Source organism: Heterocephalus glaber, unplaced genomic scaffold (genome assembly GCF_053883595.1).
Source record: "Heterocephalus glaber isolate CG9 unplaced genomic scaffold, H.glaber_assembly_v1.0 deba00001204, whole genome shotgun sequence".
Lineage (NCBI taxonomy): Eukaryota > Metazoa > Chordata > Mammalia > Rodentia > Bathyergidae > Heterocephalus > Heterocephalus glaber.
In genome coordinates, this window is record NW_028258214.1 from 581,261 (window position 1) to 605,926 (window position 24,666).

A 24,666-nucleotide genomic window follows, 5' to 3' on the forward strand; every position below is an offset into this window, starting at 1 on the left:
AGAGACTCATTATCAAAATTAAAGAATAATGGTAAAAAATAAAGAATGTATGTAGCTCAGAGCAAATGCCCTGAATTCAATCTGAAATTCCCTTCATATGACACTTGGATAATGCTGCACACTTAAATTTTTATCCCACAAGGCCAGACACAATTTTCTACATTCTGATTTTGCCTCATAAGACATTTGGTGAAGGGACACTTGAAACAGAAGTCTTATTAGTCTCACTTTAACAAATTTCACAGTGCTTTTCTGGCCCTTTAGCTCTGAATCACAGTCAAAACAAAGCAGCACCAGAGGACAGAATGGTAAATTATGAAGAAGTCCTCAAGGAAAATGCCCCCAAAATTAAAGAATAAGAAAATACAACCCAGGAGCTACTGAGCAAGACTAAAAAGACCAAACAAAGCTAACTGGAGGTAGAGAACAGCTAGAAGACAGCACAAATGGAATTATCAGTAAATTTACAGAAATTGTCCTACAAAATATCTCAAATATGAGAAAAGAATTCAAAATACAAGCAAGCAAGGTTTCTAGAAACCAAACAACTATGATGAAAACAAAAGCTCAGTGAGATACGTCCTTTCCAAATGGCCAAATATCCAACAAAAAGATTTCTCAAAGCAAGCACAGAAAAACAATAAATCACATGTAAAGAGAAACCCTTCAGAATTACAGCAGACTTCTCAGTACAAAATGCTATGGCCAGAAGAGCTTGGAGAGAACTATTTCAAGCCCAAAGAGCAAGTAGCTTCCAACCCAGTTTACCAGGCCCACCAATGTGTTGCTTCAAAGTACAGGGAGAAATAAGGACATTTTACGAAAAAGGGGAAAAAAACAGCTCAAAAGGTACAGGATGATGGAACCAGCATTCCAGAATATACTCAAGAATATCTTACCCATAAATGGCAAGACCAAAAAAACTAAAAATTTCAGTGAAAGAAAAACACCAAGTTCAATAGACAAACAATAACAACAACAATGACAACAGGAAAATGAAACAAAGGAGTTACCAACCATAAAAGAGTAAAATGATAGTAAATAATGAGCATCTCAGTGATACCTGTCTATGTTAATGGCCTCAACTCTCCAGTTAAAGACACAGATTGGCTGACTAGATAAAAAAACAGAATTTAATAGTCTTTTACATGAAAGCATTTCATCTAATCCAAAGAGATATACATAAACTCAATGTCAAAAGACAGAAAACAGTATTTCATGAATCAATATCAGAGACTCCTGAGGCAGTTTCTGATCTTCTGCTGGGTGTCATGACGCAAAGGTAAAAGAAAAACTCAAGGGCCGGGGATTTAGCTCAGTGGTTCCACTGCCTGACTTATAAGCGCAAGGTTGCAAGTTTGATCCCTAGTACCAAAAAAGAGGAAAAAGAAAAGAAAAACTCAAAGACAGAATTAAAGAGACAGAGAAATGAGGAGCCAGGATTACCAATGCTTGTGCAAGCAAGGAGGAACAAGCAAAGGCCCTGAACACCGGAGCTGTTGATATTTACTGGTGACATCACAGATAAGGGTAAAGTGGCTCTGTGGTCAGACTATGTGGAGTTGCTATGGAGACATTGTGGCTGCAGGCAAGGCTTGTAAAGGAAGAGACAAAGCAGTCTTGAATTAGGAGCAGAACAGACAAAATGTAGGCTGTGGTTAATAAGTAACCTTGTCTTTTTAGTAAAGAAAGTTCTAACTCTGGGAACAGAATTCAATGGGGATCACTCTGACCTCAGCACTTAGGCTTCCGCCAGACTCACTTCTATGAAGAAGCCAATTACAGGGTCAACTCTGTGCAGTTTGCATAGTTCACAGCCTGCTTTGGGCATAATCAATGGGGTGGACCCCACACATCAAGATCCCAAAAATGTAGTGTTGTGCCCAGATCGCGATGTCCCAAAGACCACCAGGAGACCGTTTCCGATGTAAGCACACGAGGGTCGTTTATTCAAGCTTAAGCAGGGACTCTCAATTGTCACCGACGCAGCGGATCGAGATTGAGAGCCCCGAGCCTCGAGACTAGCAGGGTTTTTATTGAATATACATCAAGCTTTGGTTGTTAGTAGCCAGGTGATTGGTTAATGCTAAATACATATGAAGTGTAGGGTTTTGATTGGTTAGGCTCGGGGGGGTTAAGGGGGTTACGTATAGATTTTTGCAAGGGAGAAGGGGGCAAAGGTTAGGGGCCGACTGTCATAAGCTGATGGTTAGCAGGTCCACTGACTAATGGTCACATCTATCTTTTGTGGGCAGTTAGCCATTAACTGTTTACCTTATAGGTAGTGTGTCCGGAATGTCCTTCCTGAGTACACAGATGGCTGGGTAATAAACTTAGGAATTTTGAGTGGATAAGCACAAGTTTGAGAGAACAAAGGAGACAGCTCCAAAATGGAGTCACTCTGAGAGAACAAAGGAGACAGCTCCAAAATGGAGTCACTCTGGCTCCACATTCCCCCCTTCTCAGGGTGTTGTAGAGGGCCAATCATGGGCCTCTGGGGGTTAATTCTGTCAAATCAATAGGTATTGGCTGGTATTGGGACCTGAGTACCATTAACTGAACAGCGTTAATTCGCTTTTTAATGAACGAAACTAGTCTATTAAGTATGCAAGGTCCAAAGGTTAATAGTAGCAACACGATAAGCAAGGGGCCTAACAGGGTAGAAATTAGGGTAGTGAGCCAAGGGGAAGAATTAAACCAAGATTCGAACCAGGTTTGAGATTGTTTTCTTTTTTGTTTACGTTTGGCGATGTCTTTTTTAACTTTAGCCATGGATTCTTTGACTACTCCTGAATGATCTATATAGAAACAGCATTCTTTACCTAGTGCAACACAGAGTCCTCCTTGTTGAAGGAAAATTAAGTCCAGCCCCCTTCGGTTTTGGAGGACTACCTCTGCTAGTGAAGTTAAAGACTCTTGGAGGTGGGAGATGGAGCTTTCTAGCCTTTTAATATCTATATCTATGGCTGTCCTTAAGTCATTATAATATTTATTGTGTATTAGTAGCGATGAAACTCTCGTTCCTGTCCCAGCTAGTCTTAATCCTAAGAGAACGGTCAAAGTAATGGCCGTTACAGGTTCTCGCTTAACTCTGACCTGGGTTTCAGCCAGGCGGCTGGGGATGTTTTTTTTTTGAGTGATATAACAACCGGGGGACTAATTGTACAAGTACACAGAAATCTCTTGTTTGTTTTAACACTAGCCCATGTACACAAGGGGTAAGTCCAGAGGAACAGGCCCACCATCCATCATAAGGGGGAATGAGATATTTAGGCCTAGGTCTAAGGACGGTTTTGTTATAAAGGTGTTGGTGGGAGGCCGGGACACTGCCGACACAAGTTCCTTGTCCAGTTACTGATTGTAGGGTCAGCCTAGCTGTCCCTTTTTGTTGCCATCTACATTGAGTCGGGCTGTCTGACTTAGTGAAATTGTCTAGATAAGCTACTGCTTCATAGTATGGGGGCTTAGTATCATAACATAGCCAGCAGGACTGAGTGAGGTCTGGCCTAGATGTATTTAGAGCTTTAAAGGTGTGAACCATCAGTTTCCAGAGGTGGTCCTGGTCCCGGTTATGATCGACTTTATCAATCTGGGTGATCATTTGAATCAAGGGCGGGGATGTGGGAGCGGAGGTTAAGTCTGATGGCCGTACGGAGGCGTTTGGTTTTGGTGACATAGGCGAGCTTTTTGGGGGAGGGGGCTTAATAGGTCTGAAAGGGGCTATTGGAGCTAGCGCCAAGTTTGGCCCTATCAATTGGGGAGACCCTATGGTGAGCGGCTCTGCCTTCAGTTTTATAGTGAATAACAACCCGGTATCATAACCATCTTGATATAGACGGAGTCCCCAAGTCTGGCCTGTTTTCCATTTAGTGTACCTTTTACCTGAATCCGTGAATGAAAGTCTGACCGGGTTACAGAGGAACCCGGTACAGGGGCCACTAAGAACTAAGAAATTACCACCCTTTTGATTTGTCTGCAGGCCAGGGGGCCCAGGGACTCTTTTTAAAGAAATAAAATCGTCCTTGACAGGCAGGGCCCAGGAGACGGTGCCCGTGGACTCACATCCCCATTTGGCACAATAGAACTGGTCAGGTCCCCCGCACTTGTTTATCTGAGACTGTGTGCGCCTTTTTCCCGGACAAACATAAAAGGGGGTGCTTTGTAGGATGTTTTTATCAAGAGAATGGCTACACCCAGGGTCAAGTCTAGGAGGGGCCATAGGTACTGGAGCCATGGGCAGGGATGTTTTATTAGTATTACATTGGCCTATGTCTTTTTTACATATTGGCTCTCCTCTAGGCCCGATTTTTCAGTTTCCAGTGTTCCAAGTCCCTGTGGCGAGCGAACACAGGTCAAAGTCTAGGTCTGGCCACCAGGTAAGTGGTGGAGCCACTTCAGATGAACTATTAACAATGTTGTCCGTAGACGTACTAATGATCATCCAGGTTAAATTTAAGGGAGCATATGGGTTTTGTCTTCCTAGTGTCGGTGTCAAAAGTACAGTTACCATAATCACGATCGTCGACGACGTAGCTTGAGTTTGAGGGGACTGTCTTGGTCTCTGGACACCTGTCATGATGGAACGAAGTCTTCTAGGACAGTGTGAGGATCTGCAGGGCGAACGTGGGTGTAGTGTACCCACGAAGCAATCCCGTCGACCTTGAGAGCAGTGGGCGTGGTCAGGACTGTGACGTAGGGTCCTTTTCAACGGGGCTCAAGGTCTTTTTGCCGGTGTCTCCGAACGAAGACCCAGTCTCTAGGTCGGTAGCGATGGGGCTCAGGAGGTGGTCCGGTCTGGTATAAGGCTTTTAACTTAGGCCAGATGTCTTTGTGTACACTTTGGAGGCTTTTTAAAGAAAGCAACAACTTTTGGTCATCAAATTTAACAAGTACATTTGAGTGAAGGTTGGGGATAATGGGAGGGGGAATTTCAAACATGATTTTAAAGGGGGTCAACCCCATTTTATAGGGTGAATTGCGCACCCTATAAAGGGCGAAGGGAAGGAGAGTCACCCAGTCACCGCCAGTCTCTAAGGTTAATTTAGTTAAGGTCTCTTTTAAGGTTCTATTCATCTTTTCTACCTGTCCTGAGCTTTGGGGTCTGTATGCACAATGTAATTTCTAATCTGTCCCCAACACCTGTGCTAGGGTTTGACTCACCTTGGAAATGAAGGCGGGTCCATTATCTGATCCTAGCATTACTGGAAAACCGTACCTTGGCAGGATGTCTTCTAGCAGCTTTTTAGTCACACTCTGCGCTGTCTCATGTTTGGTAGGAAACGCTTCTATCCATCCTGAAAAAGTATCTACGAAAACTAACAAGTATTTATAACCGTACTTTTCAGGTTTTACCTCGGTGAAGTCCAATTTCCAATAGGCTCTAGGTCGGTTTCCCCTCAGCCTATTTTCTGGGTTGGCCCTATTGTGGGTGGCATTTGTCAACTGACAGGCTTTGTAGGTAGCAACAATATGTTTAATTGTAGAATTAGCATCACGGATCTTAATTTCAGCATGTCTCAGGAGATCTTGCATTTTCCGAGTGCCCATGTGGGTGGTCCGGTGTATCTTGGAGAGAACTTGTTCTCCCAGTGTCTTAGGCAGGATGACTTTACAATCAGAAGATTTCTACCACCCGTTGAGGCACTGGGGCGTAGGTAATTGTTTTATCCAATTTAAGTCTTTTTCAGTGTACTGGGGCTTTTCTGGGAGGGCTGCACTTTCCGGATCGGGCAGCTGAGTGGCCAGTGTCAGATCAACCTTTAAAGCTATTTTTCGGGCCGTCTGGTCAGCTAGATTATTTTTTCTGGCAATTGGAGTGTCGCCCTTCTGGTGTCCTGGGCAATGGATAATGGCTAATTTTTTCGGTAGCCAGAGGGCTGTTAAGAGGGCAAGGATCTCTTCTTTGTTTTTAATAGTCTTTCCTTCAGCTGTCAAGAGTCCCCTTTTTTTGTAGATGGCCCCATGGACGTGCGCAGTGGCAAAGGCATACCGGCTATCTGTGTATACATTTAACTTTAGGCCCCGTCCTAAAGTTAATGTCTTGGTCAGGGCTATGAGCTCTGCCCGTTGTGCTGAGGTCCCGGTGGGCAATGGTTCTGCCCAAATGACCTCAGTTTCTGTCACCACAGCTGCCCCAGCATACCTGTGGCCCTCACGAACAAAGCTGCTCCCATCAGTGTACCAGGTGTTGTCTGTGTCTGGCCATGGTTGGTCACTCAGATCTGCTCGAATTCCGTGTACCTGGGCCAGGATGTCTGTGTAGTCGTGAAGCGGAGCCCCTAAGTTCGGGTCTGGCAACAGTGTGGCTGGGTTTAAAGCAGCCGGGGCCTGAAAGACAACTCGGGTTGGATTTAGGAGTAAGCTCTGGTAGTGGGTCAGGCGAGCATTACTGAGCCATCGATCCGGAGGCTGTTTTAGGACTCTCTCAATGGCGTGAGGGGTGGTCACGTACAGTTCTTGGCCTAATGTCAACTTGTCAGCGTCTTTGACCATTAGAGCTACTGCTGTAATCATTTTTAGGCACGGGGGCCATCCTGACGCAACTGGATCAAGTCTTTTTGATAAGTACGCCACTGGGCGGCGCCATGGCCCTAGATACTGGATCAGGACGCCCTTAGCGACTCCTTTGTTTTCATCAATGTAAAGGTGGAATGGCTTAGTAATATCAGGCAAGCCCAAGGCTGGTGCCGTCAGCAAGGCTGTTTTAATTTGATCGAAAGATTTTTGTAGCTTTTCTGTCCATTGAAAAGCCTGACTGTCTCTAGTTACCTCGTAGAGGGGCTTTGCGAGCTCTGCGAACCCTGGTATCTATAGGCGGCAGAAGCCCGCCGATCTCAAGAATTTTCTGACTTTTCGAGGGGAATCTGGTGTGGGTATCTTAAGTACTGTCTCTTTCCTAGCATCCGACAGCCATCTCTGCCCTTTTCTAAGCACGTACCCCAGGTAGCTTACCTCGGGTTTGCAGATCTGGGCCTTTTTAGCGGACACCCGATACCCCAGCTCTCCTATGACCATCAAGAGTCTCTTGGTTCCATTTAAGCAGTCTTTCTGTGTCTCAGCTGCCACAAGAAGGTCATCTACATATTGTAACAGAGTTAGTTGGGGGTTCTGGAGGCGAAACTCACCCAGGTCTTTATGTAGGGCCTTGTCGAAGATGGTGGGAGAGTTTTTGAATCCTTGAGGTAATCGGGTCCACGTCAGCTGTCCGTTGATGCCTTGTTCTGGATCACTCCATTTAAACGCAAAGATGTTTTGGCTTTTAGGTGCCAGTGGAAGGCTAAAAAAAGCATCTTTGAGATCTAAGACTGTGTACCAGCGATGGCTCGGGGGAAGAGAACTCAATAGGGTGTATGGATTAGGCACTGTGGGGTGAATGTCCATAACCCTCTTGTTTACCTCCCGGAGGTCCTGCACTGGCCGATAGTCATTAGAATGAGGTTTTTGTACTGGCAACAAGGGGGTGTTCCAGGCCGATTGGCAAGGTCTGAGAATCCCCTGAGCAAGTAACCTCCTGATGTGTGGAGTTATTCCTTTCTGGGCCTCCAGGGGCATAGGATATTGGCGAACTCGTACCGGATCTGCTCCAGGTTTTATTTCTATAAACACCGGTGCCCTGTGTATAGCTAGCCCCATGCCTCCAGTTTCTGCCCATGCTTGTGGGAACATGGAGAGCCATTGTTCCATATCAGGATCAGGAGGGGCCCTCTTTTGATGCAGTAGATATTCATCTTTTAGGTTTATGGTTAGTACCTGAATGGGCCTTCCCTCTTGATTAAGGACTTTTGTGCCCCCGGGTTGGAAATGAATTTGAGCCCCTAATTTAGTAAGTAAGTCTCTTCCCAATAAGGGGTAGGGGCAGTCTGGTATAACCATAAATGAGTGGGTTACTTGGCCCACTCTCAAGTCTACTGTTCTTTGGGTTGTCCATGAATACTTTTTCATGCCTGTAGCTCCTTGAACCCAGGAGGTTTTATCAGAAATATGGCCACACGGTTTGAGTAGGACTGAATGTTGAGCCCCTGTATCCACCAGGAACTCAATAGGTCTCCCCTCCACTTTTAGGGTTACCCTGGGCTCGGGGAGGGGTGCCGAACCCCGTCCCCCCTAATCATTTAATTCATCCGCAGCCAGAATAGGGGTCTTGGGGCGTCCTTCTCGCTGTTTCTTTTTAGGACAGTCCCTGGCCCAGTGTCCGTATTCTTTGCAATAAGCACATTGATTTTTTTCCAACTGGGGGCGCTCTCTGCGTCTCTCTTTGTTTTCTCCTTTCATCACAATCTTTTTTAGTCTACGTTCACATTTTTTCTGCTCTCCCGCAGTGGTAGCCAGAAGGATCTGAGCTAAGTTTCGGGTCTGGCGGTCATCAGCTTTTTCTCGTTTCTCCTCTGCGGTTTCTCTATTGTTATATACTTTCTCTGTCACTGCCACTAAGTCCTGAATACTCTTTTCTCCTAACCTATCTACTTTCTGTAACTTTCTCTTAATGTCTGGTGCCGCCTGGTTGACAAAATGTATTATTACAGCTGCCTTTGTCTCAACTGCTTTTGGGTCCATAGGAGTGTACCTACGAAAAGCTTCCTGAATTCTTTCTAGGAAAGCAGCAGGGCTTTTATCTAACTTTTGTTGTACATCCCCTACCTTAGCCAAATTTGTAGGCTTCTTCGCCGCTGTTCTGAGACCTCTTAATAAAGTCTGGCGATAGACTCGGAGTCTCTCCTTACCTTCTGCCGTATTGAAGTCCCAGTTAGGTCGGGACAGAGGAAAAGAAGTGTTGATGGTGTCTGCATTGGTGGTGGGCTGACCACTGTCACCAGGAACCAATTTTCTGGCCTCATTTTGGATTTTCTCTTGTTCCTCAGTGGTGAACAGAACCTGCAGAAGCTGTTGACAGTCATCCCAAGTGGGCTGATGGGTAAACAAAACAGTTTCTAACAGGTTAATCAAATCTCTAGGGTTATCAGAGAAATTGGCATGTTGTCGGCGCCAATTATAAAGATCACTGGTAGCAAAGGGCCAGTAATGATGAGGCTGGTTTCCATGTTCATCAGGGGGCCCTATTGCTCGCAGCGGGCAGACAGTTGAATCTGCCGGTCCTGCCGGCGAGGCGGCGCGCCGGTGACGAGTATTTTGGGCGGGACCATTACGGTTGTCGGCGGCGCCCGGGGCGGGTTCCCCAGCCCCGGCTGGGACTGGGTCACCTCCTCCAGCCTGCTGTGGCGGAAGAGAGGGGAGAGAGTAAGGGGGAGGAAATATAAGATCTTCCTCGGTCCCTCCCTGGAGGACAGGGTAAAGTGGCGCGGTTGGCTTGGTTTCGGGTTGTTTTTCATCCGCGCGCTTTTTAGGAGCCTTTTCTTTGGCCGTCAGGATTAACTCCGGTTGTTGCTGCTGTGAAGGCAAAAAGAGCTTAACCCATGGGGGCGGGTTAGAAACCAGAAATTCCCAAACGGCTATGTAGGGTATCTGATCGGGGGGGAGGATGGCTTTACGAACTCTGCGAATTATCTGCAAATCAAAAGTTCCCTCGGGGGGCCATCCTACCCCGAGGGAGGGCCACTCTGAGCCACAGAGGGTGATGAACTTAGTCTTCTTAATTTTTAAACTTAAGTTATGAGCGCTCTCTCTAACTTCTTTGAAATGGTCTGTTACAAGGGAAAGAGGGGTAGTCACAGTCTGTCCCATCGTCTCGGTCCAAGTCAGCACAAACAGACACACAAACGCAACAGAGAAGCACAAGGTGAGACAAAACCGTCCTCCGCGCGATCGGAGGCAATGCAAATGGGACGACGGCCTCCTGCCGTGCCGCGGGAGCGACCCGCACCGTCCCTCCAGGAGTCTCACTGACCCGTACTCTTGGGGCACTCCGTCCCCACCAGTGGAATCCGGAACGTCTTCCAGGATTCCGGGTCGGCGGCCCTTGCAGCGCGTCCGCCTAGACCGTCTGCCGACCTTCCCAGAAAATAGGCCCAGACTTTACAAGCACAAAGAAAACACTCACCAGCCGGCGTTGACCCTCCGGTACGGGAGTCCTGAAGGTCTTGGGATCCCGGACGAGCCCCCAAATGTTGTGCCCAGATCGCGATGTCCCAAAGACCACCAGGAGACCGTTTCCGATGTAAGCACACGAGGGTCGTTTATTCAAGCTTAAGCAGGGACTCTCAATTGTCACCGACGCAGCGGATCGAGATTGAGAGCCCCGAGCCTCGAGACTAGCAGGGTTTTTATTGAATATACATCAAGCTTTGGTTGTTAGTAGCCAGGTGATTGGTTAATGCTAAATACATATGAAGTGTAGGGTTTTGATTGGTTAGGCTCGGGGGGGTTAAGGGGGTTACGTATAGATTTTTGCAAGGGAGAAGGGGGCAAAGGTTAGGGGCCGACTGTCATAAGCTGATGGTTAGCAGGTCCACTGACTAATGGTCACATCTATCTTTTGTGGGCAGTTAGCCATTAACTGTTTACCTTATAGGTAGTGTGTCCGGAATGTCCTTCCTGAGTACACAGATGGCTGGGTAATAAACTTAGGAATTTTGAGTGGATAAGCACAAGTTTGAGAGAACAAAGGAGACAGCTCCAAAATGGAGTCACTCTGAGAGAACAAAGGAGACAGCTCCAAAATGGAGTCACTCTGGCTCCACAGTAGCAGTAACAATTTTAATCTCAGACCTGGTAAACTTCAAGTTAAAACTGATTAGAACACACAAAGAAGATTCTGCATAATAGGGGAACAATCTAACAAGAAGAGATGATGTTTTAGGTGCCAAATACTAGAGTACCTCTACTCATAAAAGAAATGCTGCTGAACAAAAAAGATCAAATAAATATTAACACAATCTAGTGGGAAATCTTAGCACCCTACTTTTACAAAAAGGTAGATCAACTAAAGAAAAATATCAAGAAGAACATATTACAGCTGAACCATGACTTTGAACAGATGGATTTAGTAGATGTGCACAGAACAGTCCACCCCACTCCAAGAGAGTATGCATTCTTTTCTGCAGGATAGGGTACTTTCTGCAAGTAGATCACCTGATAGTCCACTAAAGCTTGATTAAAGAAATATTTTTAAAAATAAAAATCAGCCTATGTCTACTAACAGAACACTGTGCAATGAAAATATAAATCAATCACAGAAAAATCACAAAAGATGTAAAAGAACCTGGAAAGTTATGACACACTACTAAACAACCAATGGATCACAGAGGAAATCAAAGAAGAAATTTAAAAGTTTCTGGGCCCGGGGATTTAGCTCAGTGGTTCTGCCACCTGCTTTGCAAGTGCAAGGTCCCAAGTTTGATCCTGGTACCAAAAAAAAAAAAAAAAAATTTCTGGAAGTTAATGACAATGTTTGCAATGTGTACCAGAATCTCTAGGACACTATGTAAGCAGAACTAAGAGGGAGGGTATTTTTTTGTTTTGGTTTGGGTTTTGGTATGGGGATTGAACCCGGGACCTTGAGTTTGCATGGCAGGCCCCAGAACCACTGAGCTAAATCCCCAGCCCAGAGGGAGGTTTTTTTGCAAGCAATGCTCACATTTGGAAAACAGAGCAACTCAAATAAATAACTGTATGAAGAATCTTAAGATACTTGAGAAACAAGAATAATTCAGGGCCAAACTGAAATTAACAAGAAAAATTATAAAGATTAGAGTGAAAATCAATGAAACAGATTAAAAATATATATATAAAGAATCCATGAATTGAAGAGCCAATTCTTTGAAAGCCTAAACCAAATAGCTAAGACTTTATGGAAACTTAAGCAGAGAAAGAGAAAATATTTGCAATAAGAAATGCAAAAGGCAGGGCTCGGATTTAGCTCAGGGGTTTCACCACCTGCCTTGCAAACACAAGGTCCTGAGTTTGATCCTGGTATCAAAAAAACAAAAAAAAAAAAGAAAAAAAGAATGCAAAAGGCAAAATTATGACAGCATCAAAATCCAAAAGACAATAACAAATGTGAAAAATTATATTCCAATAAATTGAAAAATTTTGAAGAAATAGATTTCTAGACTCATAAAAGTTACCAAAATTAACCCAAGAAGATACAAATATGCTGAAAACCCCACTAACAAGCAATGGAATTAAGACAGTTATAAAAGATCTACCAAATTAAAAAAGACCAGGACCTGATGGATGCACTCCAGAAAGCTTGCACAAGGTTCTGATTTCAATCCCTGGTCCCCAAAAAAAGTATAAAAAGGAAGTTAAGGATGTGATACCACCTGTACTCAAGCTCTTCAAAGCAAGTGGAAGCTGTGGAGTGTCTTCAAATTCATTTAGAGAAGTCAGCATCTTTCTGCTTTCAAAACCAGTTAAAGATCGACAAACTATAGGCCAATGTTCTTATTGAAAATAGACGCAAAATTCCTTAACAAGGGCCAGGGATTTAGCTCAGTGATTTTGCTGCCTGCTGCACAAGCACAAGGACCCAAGTTTGATCCCCAGTACCAAAAAAAAAAAAAAAAAAAAATCCTTAACAAGGTATTTGTGAATAGAAGGCAACACATAAACATAAAGATCATAAATTATGACCAAGCAAATTTTATACCAGAGATTCAAGAATGGTTTAATATATCCAAATCAATATATGTAATTCATTACATACACAGATGCAAGGTCAAAATCATATGACTATATTAATAGATCCAGAAGATCTTTCAATAAAATCTAACACCCCTTTAGGATGAGAACTCTGAAGAAAGTAGGCAAAAGAGAACCATACCTGAATTTGATAAAACCTGTGTATGATAAATGCCAAATATCACATTAAATGGGAAAAGACAGAAAGCATTCACTCGAAAATCAGCAACAAGACAAGGATGCCCACTATTATTTCTTTTATTCAATAAAGCATTCAAAACTTTAGCTAAAGGAATCAGGCAAGAGACAGAAATAAAAGCACTGCATATAGGAAACAAAAGAAACCAAATTATCATTACTTGTAGATGACATGATACTCTACATAGAAGACCCAAAGAATTTCTCTGAAAAATTCTTTTTTTAAAAAACATTTTCATATTTTATTGGTACATTTTAGGTATACAATATAATGACATTAATCATTGGAAATTTGCACCTTTACATAATCTCTCTTGATTCTTATTTTTTCTCCATTCCCCTGCCCTCCCTTCAACCCCTCCAACCCTCCCTATTTACAAAGACTTTGTTTCCATTTTCTCATATTAATTCCATTCCCTTCATTCCTTTCCCCTACCCCTCCCACTTCTCCTTTGCCCCTTTTCTTCCTATTTCACATTATCTATTATACCTTGTAGTCTTTATTTACACTTTCAGTTTCTCACACTAGAGAAACTATTCAGTATTTACACATGTGTGTCCTGTTTATTTCACTTAAGAGTATGGCCTCAATGTGCATCCATTTAGCTATAAATGTCTCTAATTTTTCATTTTTTATGGCTGAGTAGTACTCCATTTTATTAAAAAAACACATTTTGAAAAACTCTTAAAAGTAATAACCAACTTGAGCAATGTAGCAGGATACAACATCAACATACAATAATCAAGAGCAAGGCTGGGGATTTAGCTCAGTGGCTCCGTGCCTGCCTCACAAGCACAAGGTCCTGAATTCAATCCCCAGTAACAAAAAAAAGAAAAAAAAATCAAGAGCACTTGTGTACACCAAGAATGAACAATGATAAGGAAATTATGGAAACAATAGTATATATGATATCATCAAGAATAATTAGATACCTAGGAATTAACCAAGCTAATGAGTGAAAGACCTCTAGAAACAAAACTAAAATACTCTGAAAAAGGAGATCGTAGAAGAGATTAAAAAAATGGAAAGATGGGCCAGGGATTTAGCTCAGTGATGCCGCCGCCTGCCTAGCAAGTGCAAGGTCCTGAGTTCGATCCCTAGTACTGGAAAAAAAAAATAAAAAGAAGTCAAAAAATAACAAATGTTGGTTTGGCTGTGGTCAAAAAGGAACACTCAGGCCAGGGATTTAGCTCAGTGGTCCTGGTGTCTGCCTCGCAAGCTGAGGACCCAAGTTTGATCCCCAGTACCAAAAAAAGGAACACTCTTACATTGCTGGTGGGAACGTAAACTACTACAACCACTATGGAAATTAGTATGGAAATTCCTCAAAGAACTAAAATTAGAAATTCTGTGTGACACAGCTTATCCCCCTTCTAGGTATCTTTCCCAAAGTGCTAAAGACATCATGCTACTGCAATACATGCAAACCAGTGTTACAGTGGCACACTTCATAACCTCTAAATCCTGGAAGCAGCCTGCATCTCCATCAACAGGTGGATGCATGAAGAAAATGTGGTATCTACACTTTAAGGAATACTATTTAGTTACAAAGAAGGATTGATTTGAGACATTTGTAGCAAAATGGATGCACTTAAAATAGAAAATATTAAGTAAAATAAATCAAACATACAAGCTTAAATATCACAGAGTATCTCTCATTTGAGTAAGGCAAACTACAAATAAAAAGCACAATAAAGGATGGACAGGAGGCAAGGGGATGGATCTCCTGCAGATGGGAAGTGGTCCTGGATCCTAAGCATGAGAACAGGGGGAGGGAAGGTGAAATAAGCAGAATAAATGTGTGTCATGTATAGGAAACTAGTAACCTCAATGAACGTAAACATTCATAAACATGAAATAAGATTAACAGTATCAACAAGAAGAAAAATGGGGAAAGAGGATTTAGAGGAGTGGATAGGGAGGTGGGAGGGAAGTGGATTCAAAAAGAATCAAGCTGTATCAAGTGACTCTAACCCTTCCACAAGATGATTGTAAAGTGCCTGAAGTGTAAACATCTACTCATTAAAAAGTCTGCAGCTACATATGTCCAAACGTGTATATTGCAAAATGACTCCCAGTCCTACCTGGTCAGCACCTCACCTAACACAGTTACCTTCTGAGTAGGTGGGGAGTGTGCTAGAAAATGCTCTTTGCAATTTCAGTGTCATATGAGACACTGTCATTTCCTGTATGCCTACGAGATCTCCAGAAGCTGGCTGTACAGAGCAGAGGAACGCTGTACCTGTTCACTGACATCTCCCAATGAGTAAATACCCACAAATCTCAGCGTCATGACACTGTTTCTGTTAGGCTGGGTTTTCCAGATGCTAAGTACAAGGTGATCATGGTGTCATTTTCTATGTTTGGAATATTTCACTTAATGATCTCCAGGTTAAACTATGCTGTCATAAAGGGGAGTAAATCCTTATCGCGACTAACTATGACTCTTGTATGAATAAAACCCACGGTTTCTACGCATTTCAACTCTGTTCCAGATTCAGAGTAAAATGTGCTCTAAATGCCATGCGGTCAAGCCTTGGTTCAAGCTGGTTGGCTGTTCAGTGCATGGGTCAGCGCATGGTGCAGATTCTCAGCTCTTCCGTGGGTTAATCCACGGATGCACTGGAGGAAGGAGGGCACTGGGGTCATGCGCTAGAATAGGACACGGCACTCCTCCACACAGCCCTCTCCCTCTCCCTCTCCCACTCTGCCCTTCCCACGTGAAAATGAGCTTGGACAGTTTCCTTCACCATGCACTTCTCTATTCCTTTTTCTGCCTTGCTCCAGGACTATAGGAAATAAATCAGTTGATCATGGACTGAAACTGACCCATAGTAAATCTTATTTTTCACAAGGTATGCCAGTCGTTTTTCACAGTCAGTGAAATTAGAAGAAGCCTAACGTTGCTTGGCCATGAAATGAGAAACAGGAACTATAGCCCATGGATGGTGCGAGAGGGATGGGGTGCACTGGGGCCTAAACGGATACATACTGTGCACCAGCATAGGCTCCTGAGCCCCGAGCACCTGTGGCATTTTCCCAAATCTACTTCTAGGGCAGCAAAAGAAGGTGCTTGTGGTGTTTACACCAGTGACAGAACCAGACAAGCCCGCTTTCCCCTAACCTAACTGTGGGAAGCCAAATAAGAGGTTATGGAGGCAAACAGCAGAGACCCTGTCAGGAGCTACATGTATGGCCATGGAAAAAAATCTGGAAACAATATGGAGAGAATGAATGGAAATACAGGATGAACCCTAAACACTCCCATCTCAGCGCACTGACCCTAAATGCACACGAGCTGGATGTGTAGCTGAGTGTAGAGCACACATCCAGGACTCACTGGTCTCTAGGGCCTATGGACAGCCCAAACGCCGTACATGAAGCTATGGTGCATAATCCAGTAGAGGTGAACAGGGTCACGAGTGTGCAGAGGGAGACATACCTGCAAGCAGAGCACTGTGACATTTAGGGCCAATCTTTCATTCTTTTAAGGGCTATCCTGTGTGTCATGTCACACTGAGCAACATCCTTGACCTCTGCCAATGCCACGATCTTGCTCATGCTCTCTATCATGACTGTAACAAGAAAGCTGAGACACATTCACATGTTTTCTGACGTGCACAAGCACCAATGCCTGACAACCCCCGACGTACCACGTGCAGTGCACATAGAAGCTCCCGAATGACTAGGTACCCAGGGTGGGCAAACAAAGACCACAAGAGCTGCCAAAAGTCTGCACACCAAGCCCGGGCAGAATGAATGACATAGCCCCAAGTACCCTGAGCCTGCACACCCTCCTTGTCCTCACCACTGCACTACTTCTCAATGTTGCTAGTGTGAAGAGCCAGAACAGGCTCCACTGCTTGATGGTCTGTGATGACACCCACTGGGAGACAGGGGGACAGACTAAGGGGTCTCGAACTGAAGCTCTGTGCTGCTCTCAACCATGCCTTTTTCTGTAGCCATTTCCACGGGCTTCTCCAGGATGCCAACATGGAAGTTCAGTTCTGAGTCTGGGGAACCCAGGAGTCACTTAGGGAGATTTCAGGGTTACAGTCTCTTGTCATTTCTGAAACATGTAACAAAGGCTCGTGGTCATCTGTTTCCCTAGACAGACACAAATCACTGCAAAGGGGAAACAGTTTCAGAAGTGAAAGTGCTGGACAGACCTGTCTTCAGCTCATTAAGGTCATGAAGAGGAAGGGGGATTTGAGCAGTGAGCAACCCTGTACTGAAAGGCAGAAGATCGCAGCTACAAAGGCAGGTTCCCAGAATCAGCATGAATTAGGACTAGCAATACAAACCTCTTCTCTTTAGTCTTGCACACACTTTGTGTCTTGCATTCAAACTGCTCAGCCCTGTGTCTTCACTGGAGAGTTCTATCCTACCCCTCATCCTGGTGATGTGAGCCAGAGTATGACCCGAGTAGGGGACCTCTTTATAATACCAATCAAAAAAGGTCAAAGAAAAACAAAGAAACAAACATAAAAACCAAAAAAATGTAGAGTAGTTTTCCCTTTTCTCTCATACTATTCTGCGGGATGAGTTGCTCTGGAGAACCTGATTAATACAGCATTCAAAACAGGAAACAATCTGATGAATGTCACGTCTACAAAGGGGTTTATAAAGAGTGGGTGAAATGGGTCTACAGATGCTACTTGAGTTAGAAAGGGAAAATACTGTGACCAACCCAAAGGAAGTGGGAAATAAAATGTATTGAAAATGCACAGAATATACCTGATTAATCAAACATGACTGTCAAGCCTTGGAGCCTTTAAACCTGCTCAACACACATTGCTTGATCTGTATTTTGGGAAATTTATGTAACACACAGACAAACTGAAAATAAAATACTAAGTAGCTCATGAACTTTATGGAATGCAGTGCACTGTAAATCAGTGGCTGTTCACCCTGGGTGTACACCTGCTGACAGAACAGTGACTCATTACTGCTGTCCACCATCATGAGCAGCTATTGTACCATATACCACCAGTGAGAAAAGTAAATGAATTAAAAAATTGAAAGAGGGCCGGGGATTTAGCTCAGTGGTTCTGCCACCTGCCTCACAAGCACAAAGACCCGAGTGCACTCTCCAGTACCAAAAAAAAAAACCTGAAAGATTTCCACCAAATAATTTTTCTTTTTTCTTTACTACTAAAGATTTAACTCAGGGTCTCATGCATGTTAGATTGGAGGTATATCCCAAAATATTTACTTCTAATTGTCCACGCTGGGCTCAGTGCTGCAATACTCCTGTCTCAGTCTCCCGAGTGGCTAGGATCAGGGTGTGACCACCATGCCTCACTGATGTTTACTCTACCCAAGCGCTGAAATCTTGGTAAATCATGGTGATTAGAGATCCCCAACCTTGGACTGGCAAAATGCCACACGCCTGCCTTCTCAGCAGTCAGGGAGGTGGACACAGCATCAAGAGTCCTTCCCACCCTGGGAAAATGAGTAAGACCAGGTGTAAAAACAGAAAGAAAAGAAAGAAAGAAAGGAAGGAAGGAAGGAGGGAAGGAAGGAGAAAGAAAGAAAGAGAAAGAAAAATGGAGAATGGGGATGTAGTTCAGAGCAAAATTCCTGTGTTCAATTCCTGTAGAATAAAAAACACCAAACACACCTTCAAATCTTTTGTATCCAAGTAAACCCTTCCCATTCTAATTCAATGATGATGGTCACCCTATTACTAAATGTACAAGCCCTGTTTCCTAATTTCTAAATTTGCCTCACCAATGATTAGGTGGACTGATCAGGAGTAACATGAGACATGTTTCCAGTGACCTCGGACCCACTCTGAGCCCAAGCCAGCACACAGTCCTTCCATTATTGTCCCACTAAACACAGTCTACCTCAGGGGTGGAGATCCCTGTTGTGGCTGCTGATTTCACTTCCCTCCCACAAGCCCTCCTCTCCCGTTTCCTTTTGTGATAGCCAGACTGACTCCATTTACGTAAAGCTGAGTAATTTCCAGTGGTCACATTCCCCTTCCCCCTTGGGAGTCCTCTCAGTTAAGGCCTAACAGACTGCCAAATCCTCTGTGAATCTGCAAATACATTACCTTTACTGCCTTGTAAACAGGACGCCCCACACTTGAGTGAAATTTTGTTTAAATTAAACTGTGAAACTGCTCCGACCTCCACTGACTTAGCAAAGTTCTGCTCCTGTGAAGTTCTGTTTATGCACCTCCTCTCCCTGAGCCCTCCACAAATAGAAGAGCCCTTAAAAGGACCCTGCACACCACCTTTCCTTCATCAACCAGCTGGCTTAGAATAAAGGATTCCATTCAGTTCAGTGTGGTGCATCTGTATAGTTCCAACTCACCTGGCCCTATAACACCTTTGACTCTGATTTGCTCCTCCCTATTCAAACATCCCTTTTATTCCTCTTCATTTGTATGCCTAGAGATGCCAATTGTGGGGATTTACCTCTACTTCACTGCTTGTTTTATAAAGTGCATCTCCATCGACATTTCAATTTTGAATCAATGGACAGAAACAGTGCAAGGACTACCACAGTTGTTTCAGGTATGACACCCCCTTTTCTCTCCACCACTGGCAATGTCACACGTACACGTCCTTGCGGATTCCCCTCTCCCATGTGTTTCTCAGTTCGGGTTTAACAGGCAGCCCTTTCAGAAAGCTGTCCTTAGCAACAACCCCGTCCCCTCCCTTGGTGTTGGGCACAAATTCTCTGGTGGCAGAAAGAGGACAAAAGAAAATAAATTTCAATACTTTCCCGGCAAGGCGAACTTTACTTCCGAAGAAGGGTGCACAGCCGGACAAAAGCGAGCAAGCAGGCTGAGCGGCCGCGTGTTCTCCTGATGCTCGCACTCAGCGCTGAGCCCACTCTTCAGTGGAACTGTGGCCTCACAATCTGACCTGATTAACCACCTGGATGAGGTCACGGTTGCTGGGCAGAGTAAAGTCTGTGATCCAGAAAGCCCTTTGGTACAAAGTTCTATGCTGGGCGACAGGCAAGCAGCCTTTGTCTCAAGTTTTGAAAGAATGGTGAAACAAATACATGTATATTTTACAAAAATAGGGGTTCTTATAAAAGAGTGACTTTGATTATTTCCTTTGACAGAAAAATCTACCTTTTTCCACACTGCAATACTAAGGAAAATGTAAAATAACTGCTTGCTTCATTCTGCTCCTGTAACTTGCTTCACTTGCTTCCCTTCCCAGAATAACCATACCAGAAGTTTCATCCACCATAAGCTTGCAGGTACCTAGCACTAGATAAGGAAAGGTCTGCAACACTGTCTAACCACAGCCCCCACCTAAGTGAGGCCAGAAGTGCACACCAAGATAACAATCGCCATGCCTCTCGAGCAAAGTACATGTAGACCCTAAGCTTTCTGTAAATCATGACTAGACCTAGTTTAAAGTATAAATGTAAGCCTCTAATGTGACCCTGGGTCAGCCCTTGAAGGGACGTTCCTGTGGGGCTGGCCTGCTAGCAAATAAAATTTTGTTGTTTTACTCCTGCTCTTCTGTCTCCTATGGTTACTCCCAGCAAAATCCACAACAGCAATATATTAATATCAATATTTCCCAGTGTTCTAAGCTCTCTGGAAAGCCTCATTTAACTAGTCTGGTTGTGAAGAACAGTTTATTTACCTTATGAATAAGCACGGAGAGCGGCCTTCCCCACCGCAAGGAGCTGCAGCCGCGCCCTAAGCAGCTCCCCGCAGCCCCCCGCACCCGGCTCCGTCCCCGTCCTTCACGCCTCACCCCGATGCCGCCCCCGCCCGGCTTCGGCCCCACAACATCACCATCGCATGGCTCCCGGTCCCGGAGTCCTTCCCTTGCAGACTGCAGCCAGCAGCAGTCACAGAAGGCGGTCTACCCCGCCGGGGGCTCTCAGCGTCCCCACTGGGGACACCCGCTTGGGAGCCACCACACCGGAAGTCGCTCCTGATGGGCCCACCTGATTAGACAGTTCATACAGCCGCCTCCTCATTGCTGATTGGCTCTTGCTCCAGGGCCCACCCCTCTGGGCCCAGAGAGAGGAGAGAAATCAACTCTTGTCTGCGTGGGTAGCGCTCTGATGATAGACTGTAACCCAGGATCTTCTGGACTGGGCTCTTTCCCAGGATGGCAACCTCACCTCCCTAACAATAAGTGCATTTCAGCAGTGCACTCCTGGCTTTGCAGAGCTGCACCTGTTTTCTTCATGAACTCCATGTGTTCATCCTGAAATGGGGTTCCGTGTGTGCTCAGAAGGGTCCGTGGTCGGTGTGCTGTGGAAGAATCAATCCCCTGATGTAAGAAAACACCGTGCGTGCAGCACAGGAGAGGACACAATGGAATAGAGGGAGGGCTGGCTGCTTGACAGGTCAATACGTGGGAAGGAGGCAGCAGGCTTCACCGTCAAGATTTTCACAGGGTCTCAGTCTACTCATTTGCATTCAAGAAAATGAATATATTCCCCTTGGAAAAAGAATACTATTCTTATGTAGATGGGGGAAAGAGAGTTAAATAATTGTGATGTTCTGCAAAAGAATAAAGATGGAAGAGAAGCAAACATTCCAGGTCCCTTACACAAACTTGATACGTCATCCAGGATCATAAAAAACCCTGAATGTAGAACAGAAACATATTGCCAGGCACAAGGGCTAGAATGATTGCTGAAATGGAGCCCCACGCATGATCCACTTGGGCACCTCTCGGTGATGAGGCAGGGACAGATAAGGACCTCAGCCTGTAAACTCTGCGTGCCCAATAGGTTCCTCTTTACAGGTTCAAATTCTCCTGCTTTCAGCACTAATATTCCTGGAAGGAAAATATTATGTGGAGTCATAATGATATGAGGCATATGATATAGAATCTCCAAATACTCCAAATAATATAAGGGAAATATCCTTTCCAACAAATTAGATATCTCTTACACTGAGTTCACTTTCTCTAAAATTAAACAATGAATTCTAGGAGCAATGGAGGTGAAGAGTACAAAGTATTTATTCAGAGGAAAATAGCTTCTGTCATGGCCAAGGATTTAGCTCAGTGGCACTGTGGATGCCTCCCAAGTGCAAGGACCTGAGTTCAATCCCTGGTACCAAAAAAAAAAAAAAAAAAAACCTTCCCTCTAAAGAGACAAAAGGGAATCCCAGAAAGTGGCTTTCTGGAGACACCAATTCTCAAGTGATTTTTAGAAAGCAAAGCCACAAGGTAAGGCAGGGACAAGATGGGACCAAACTATGGTAAACTAATAAGATTACAAGTATAGTTGCTTTGGTAATATTGATTAAATGGGGATGAAATGGGGAAGTAAGTCAAGTGGCAAGCATACTTGTAAGAAACAAGGTCTTGGGCCAGGAATTTAGCTCAATGGCACTGCACCTGCCTTGCAGGCAAGTGCAGGGTCCTGAGTTTGATCCCAGGAAAGAAAGAAAGGAGAGAAAGGAAAGAAGGGAAAGAAAGGAAAGGAAGGAAAGGAAGGAAGGAAGGGAAGGAAGAAAGGAAAGAAAGGAAAGGAAGGAAGAAAGACAGAAAGAAAGAAAGAAAGAAAGAAAGAAAGAAAGAAAGAAAGAAAGAAAGAAAGAAAGAAAAGAAAGGTAGGTAGGTCTTTCTGGGAAGGATGGGTTATGCAGGATTTGGTCCCCTACCCAAGGTGACTGATGCCTATTCAGAATATGAATTACCAATGTCCATCCCTAGGGGAAGTATGTGGTGTCCTCATTTCTCTTTGTCTTGAAGCCTGACCTGCAAGGAAGGTGCTGTGAACCACAGTTGTAGTGAGTTCTTATTGGGGCAGGGATGTAGCTCAGAGGCACAGCGCATGCCTGGCAAGTGTGAGGCCCTTAGTTTGATTCCTAGTACCGCCCCCCCCAAAAAGTTCTTATCTCTGCACTCTCTCCAGGACCTAGCCCTGACTGCCTGTAATATTTCTAAATGACATAGCTGTCTATAATATTGTGATATTCTTGTTTATGATGGTTGGCCTGAGAGATGCGCAGTTTCCTGGAAAACCACCCTTCTACGTGTCTGGTTGAGTCATGCTACTGTGACCTGATCAACCTTATGTGGCCCCTGGCCCCTTCATGTGAGGCTGAGTCCATACTCTGCTTGCTGCTTCCCATGAAGTACTCACTTTCCTTCACTTGCATTTACCATGATGTTTCTGCATTGCAAGCCTTACGCAGACTGCAATCTCTGAAACAATGGGACATTTTGTTTTGTTTTTGCAGCACTGGTGATCAAAGGCAAGCCCTTGCCTATGCAGGTAAGCACTGTACCTCTGAGCTACCCCACCCCACCCCGCCTCTATAGCTGCATTTTTTGGTTCAGATTTGCTGATGTTCTGGCTTGTTTATTTGTTTCTATAGAGAGCATCTCATTATATAGTACAGACTAGACTCAAACTCAGTTCCCTCCTGCTTCAACCTGTTGGAAATAAGTGCTCAGACTCAGGTTGTCAGCACAGATAATGAAGCACTCTGCCATCAAGAAGTCTCAACAAAGGTTTTACTTTTGAAAAAGGGTGCAAACTCGCCCCAGCAATGAGGGAGCAGATGCCCTGAGCCTTTGGGGAAGCCGGGATTATAAGCCCTAATGCATGGGAAACAGCTATCCTTTAAATTCATTGGCTGAATTCAAAGGCTCACAATCTATGGTGGTTGGTAGCTCCAGTGGCACAGGGAGAAGGTGGTGTGTTTCTAGGTAAGTTGGAGAGAGGGGATGTGTGGTTTGCAGTGCAAAGTCCTTGGTTCTTATCATGGAAACCAGCTGGACTTAAGTTGCTTATACTCTTTCCTCATCCCCTTGTCCTTTTAAAGTCTGTACAATCTTTAGTGATACCTCAATTGTCAATTTTTAAACATATTCCCCTGTTGACATGGAAAATAGTTTCTACAATTTGAGTCCCACCAGTTTCACTCAGATTTGTTTTGTGGCTCAGACTATCCATCTGTCTTTGAAAATATTCTCAGTATACAATTGGGGAAGATGAAGGGGATGAGTGGAGGCAGTAAAAGAGGGTGAAATTAATCAAAGTGCACGCTAATAAAAAAGATAATATTCTTCCATGTGCACTTGAAACCAACAAATAGTGTCCTGCTGCTATTGAGGAATGACTTGTAAAATTTTCTTTATGCTACCAAATTAAAACAGGAGCCAGGTATGGTAGCTCAGGCCTGTAATCCCAGCACTTGGGAGGCTGAGGCAGGAGGACTGCCAGCTTGAGGTATATAATGAGTTCAGTACCACCCCGAACTACATAACAAGACTCTGCCTCAAAGAAGCAAATCAAAAAGGAAATAAAGGACAGATACTGAAATCTCATACTATAATTCTGTATTTTCCATTTTATTTCTGTTGGAATTAATCTGTCTTTCTTTCTTTTCTTTGTTCTTTTCACATCCATAAATGTTTAGGGATGTTAGGGGATCATGATACATTGACACCTTCATCATGTACTGACTTGTATTCCTAGGATGAGGTGAGGGGAGAGAGAGAGAAGCAAAGGAGAAGAGAGGGCAGAACTTTGGAGCAGTTGGAGTTGGAGCAGGATCTACAGCACAACTGTGGTGGTAGGTGTAGGGGGATTCTAAGATCTACAATGTGAAGGAGAAAGAGAAGGAGTGGGAGAGAGAGGGAGGGAGGGAGGGAGAGAGGGAGGGAGGGAGGGAGAGAGGGAGGGAGGGAGAGAGAGAGAGAGTGGGAGGGAGGGAGGGAGAGATTTTAGAGGCACGGGGACCACAAAAATGCATTCAGGAACTGACAAAGCAAAATCAGGAGACCTATGTTGATGACTGGCTTCAGTGGCTTCCTAGGCAGGGTAAAAATCTCTCCAAGGAGAGCACATAATCATCCAAGTCATGGCACTGAAATATTATAAACAGCACATGTGAAACCACTTGTTTAAAACAGGCCTTTTTGTGAGGAAAA

General features: G+C 44.3%; 2 long non-coding RNA genes across 4 annotated transcripts in view; both read right to left on the reverse strand.

The window, feature by feature from the left end:
• LOC101699918 (uncharacterized) overlaps window positions 1–24,666 on the reverse strand; it is a 70,077-nt gene that overhangs the window by 9,198 nt on the left and 36,213 nt on the right. The window contains exon 1 of one of the 3 annotated variants that reach the window (XR_002390033.2): window positions 20,553–20,708. The exons of 1 other annotated variant lie outside the window; for it this stretch is intronic. This is a non-coding gene — a long non-coding RNA (uncharacterized LOC101699918). Of the gene's footprint in view, window positions 1–20,552; window positions 20,709–24,666 lie in introns of those variants that run through there. One more of the 3 variants, XR_206174.4, reaches the window with a different exon arrangement.
• On the reverse strand, window positions 1,920–17,984 carry LOC147828225 (uncharacterized). The gene is made up of 2 exons (XR_015451143.1): window positions 9,995–17,984; window positions 1,920–4,846 (listed from the first exon to the last, which is right to left on the reverse strand). It is a non-coding gene; the product is annotated as an uncharacterized LOC147828225 (long non-coding RNA).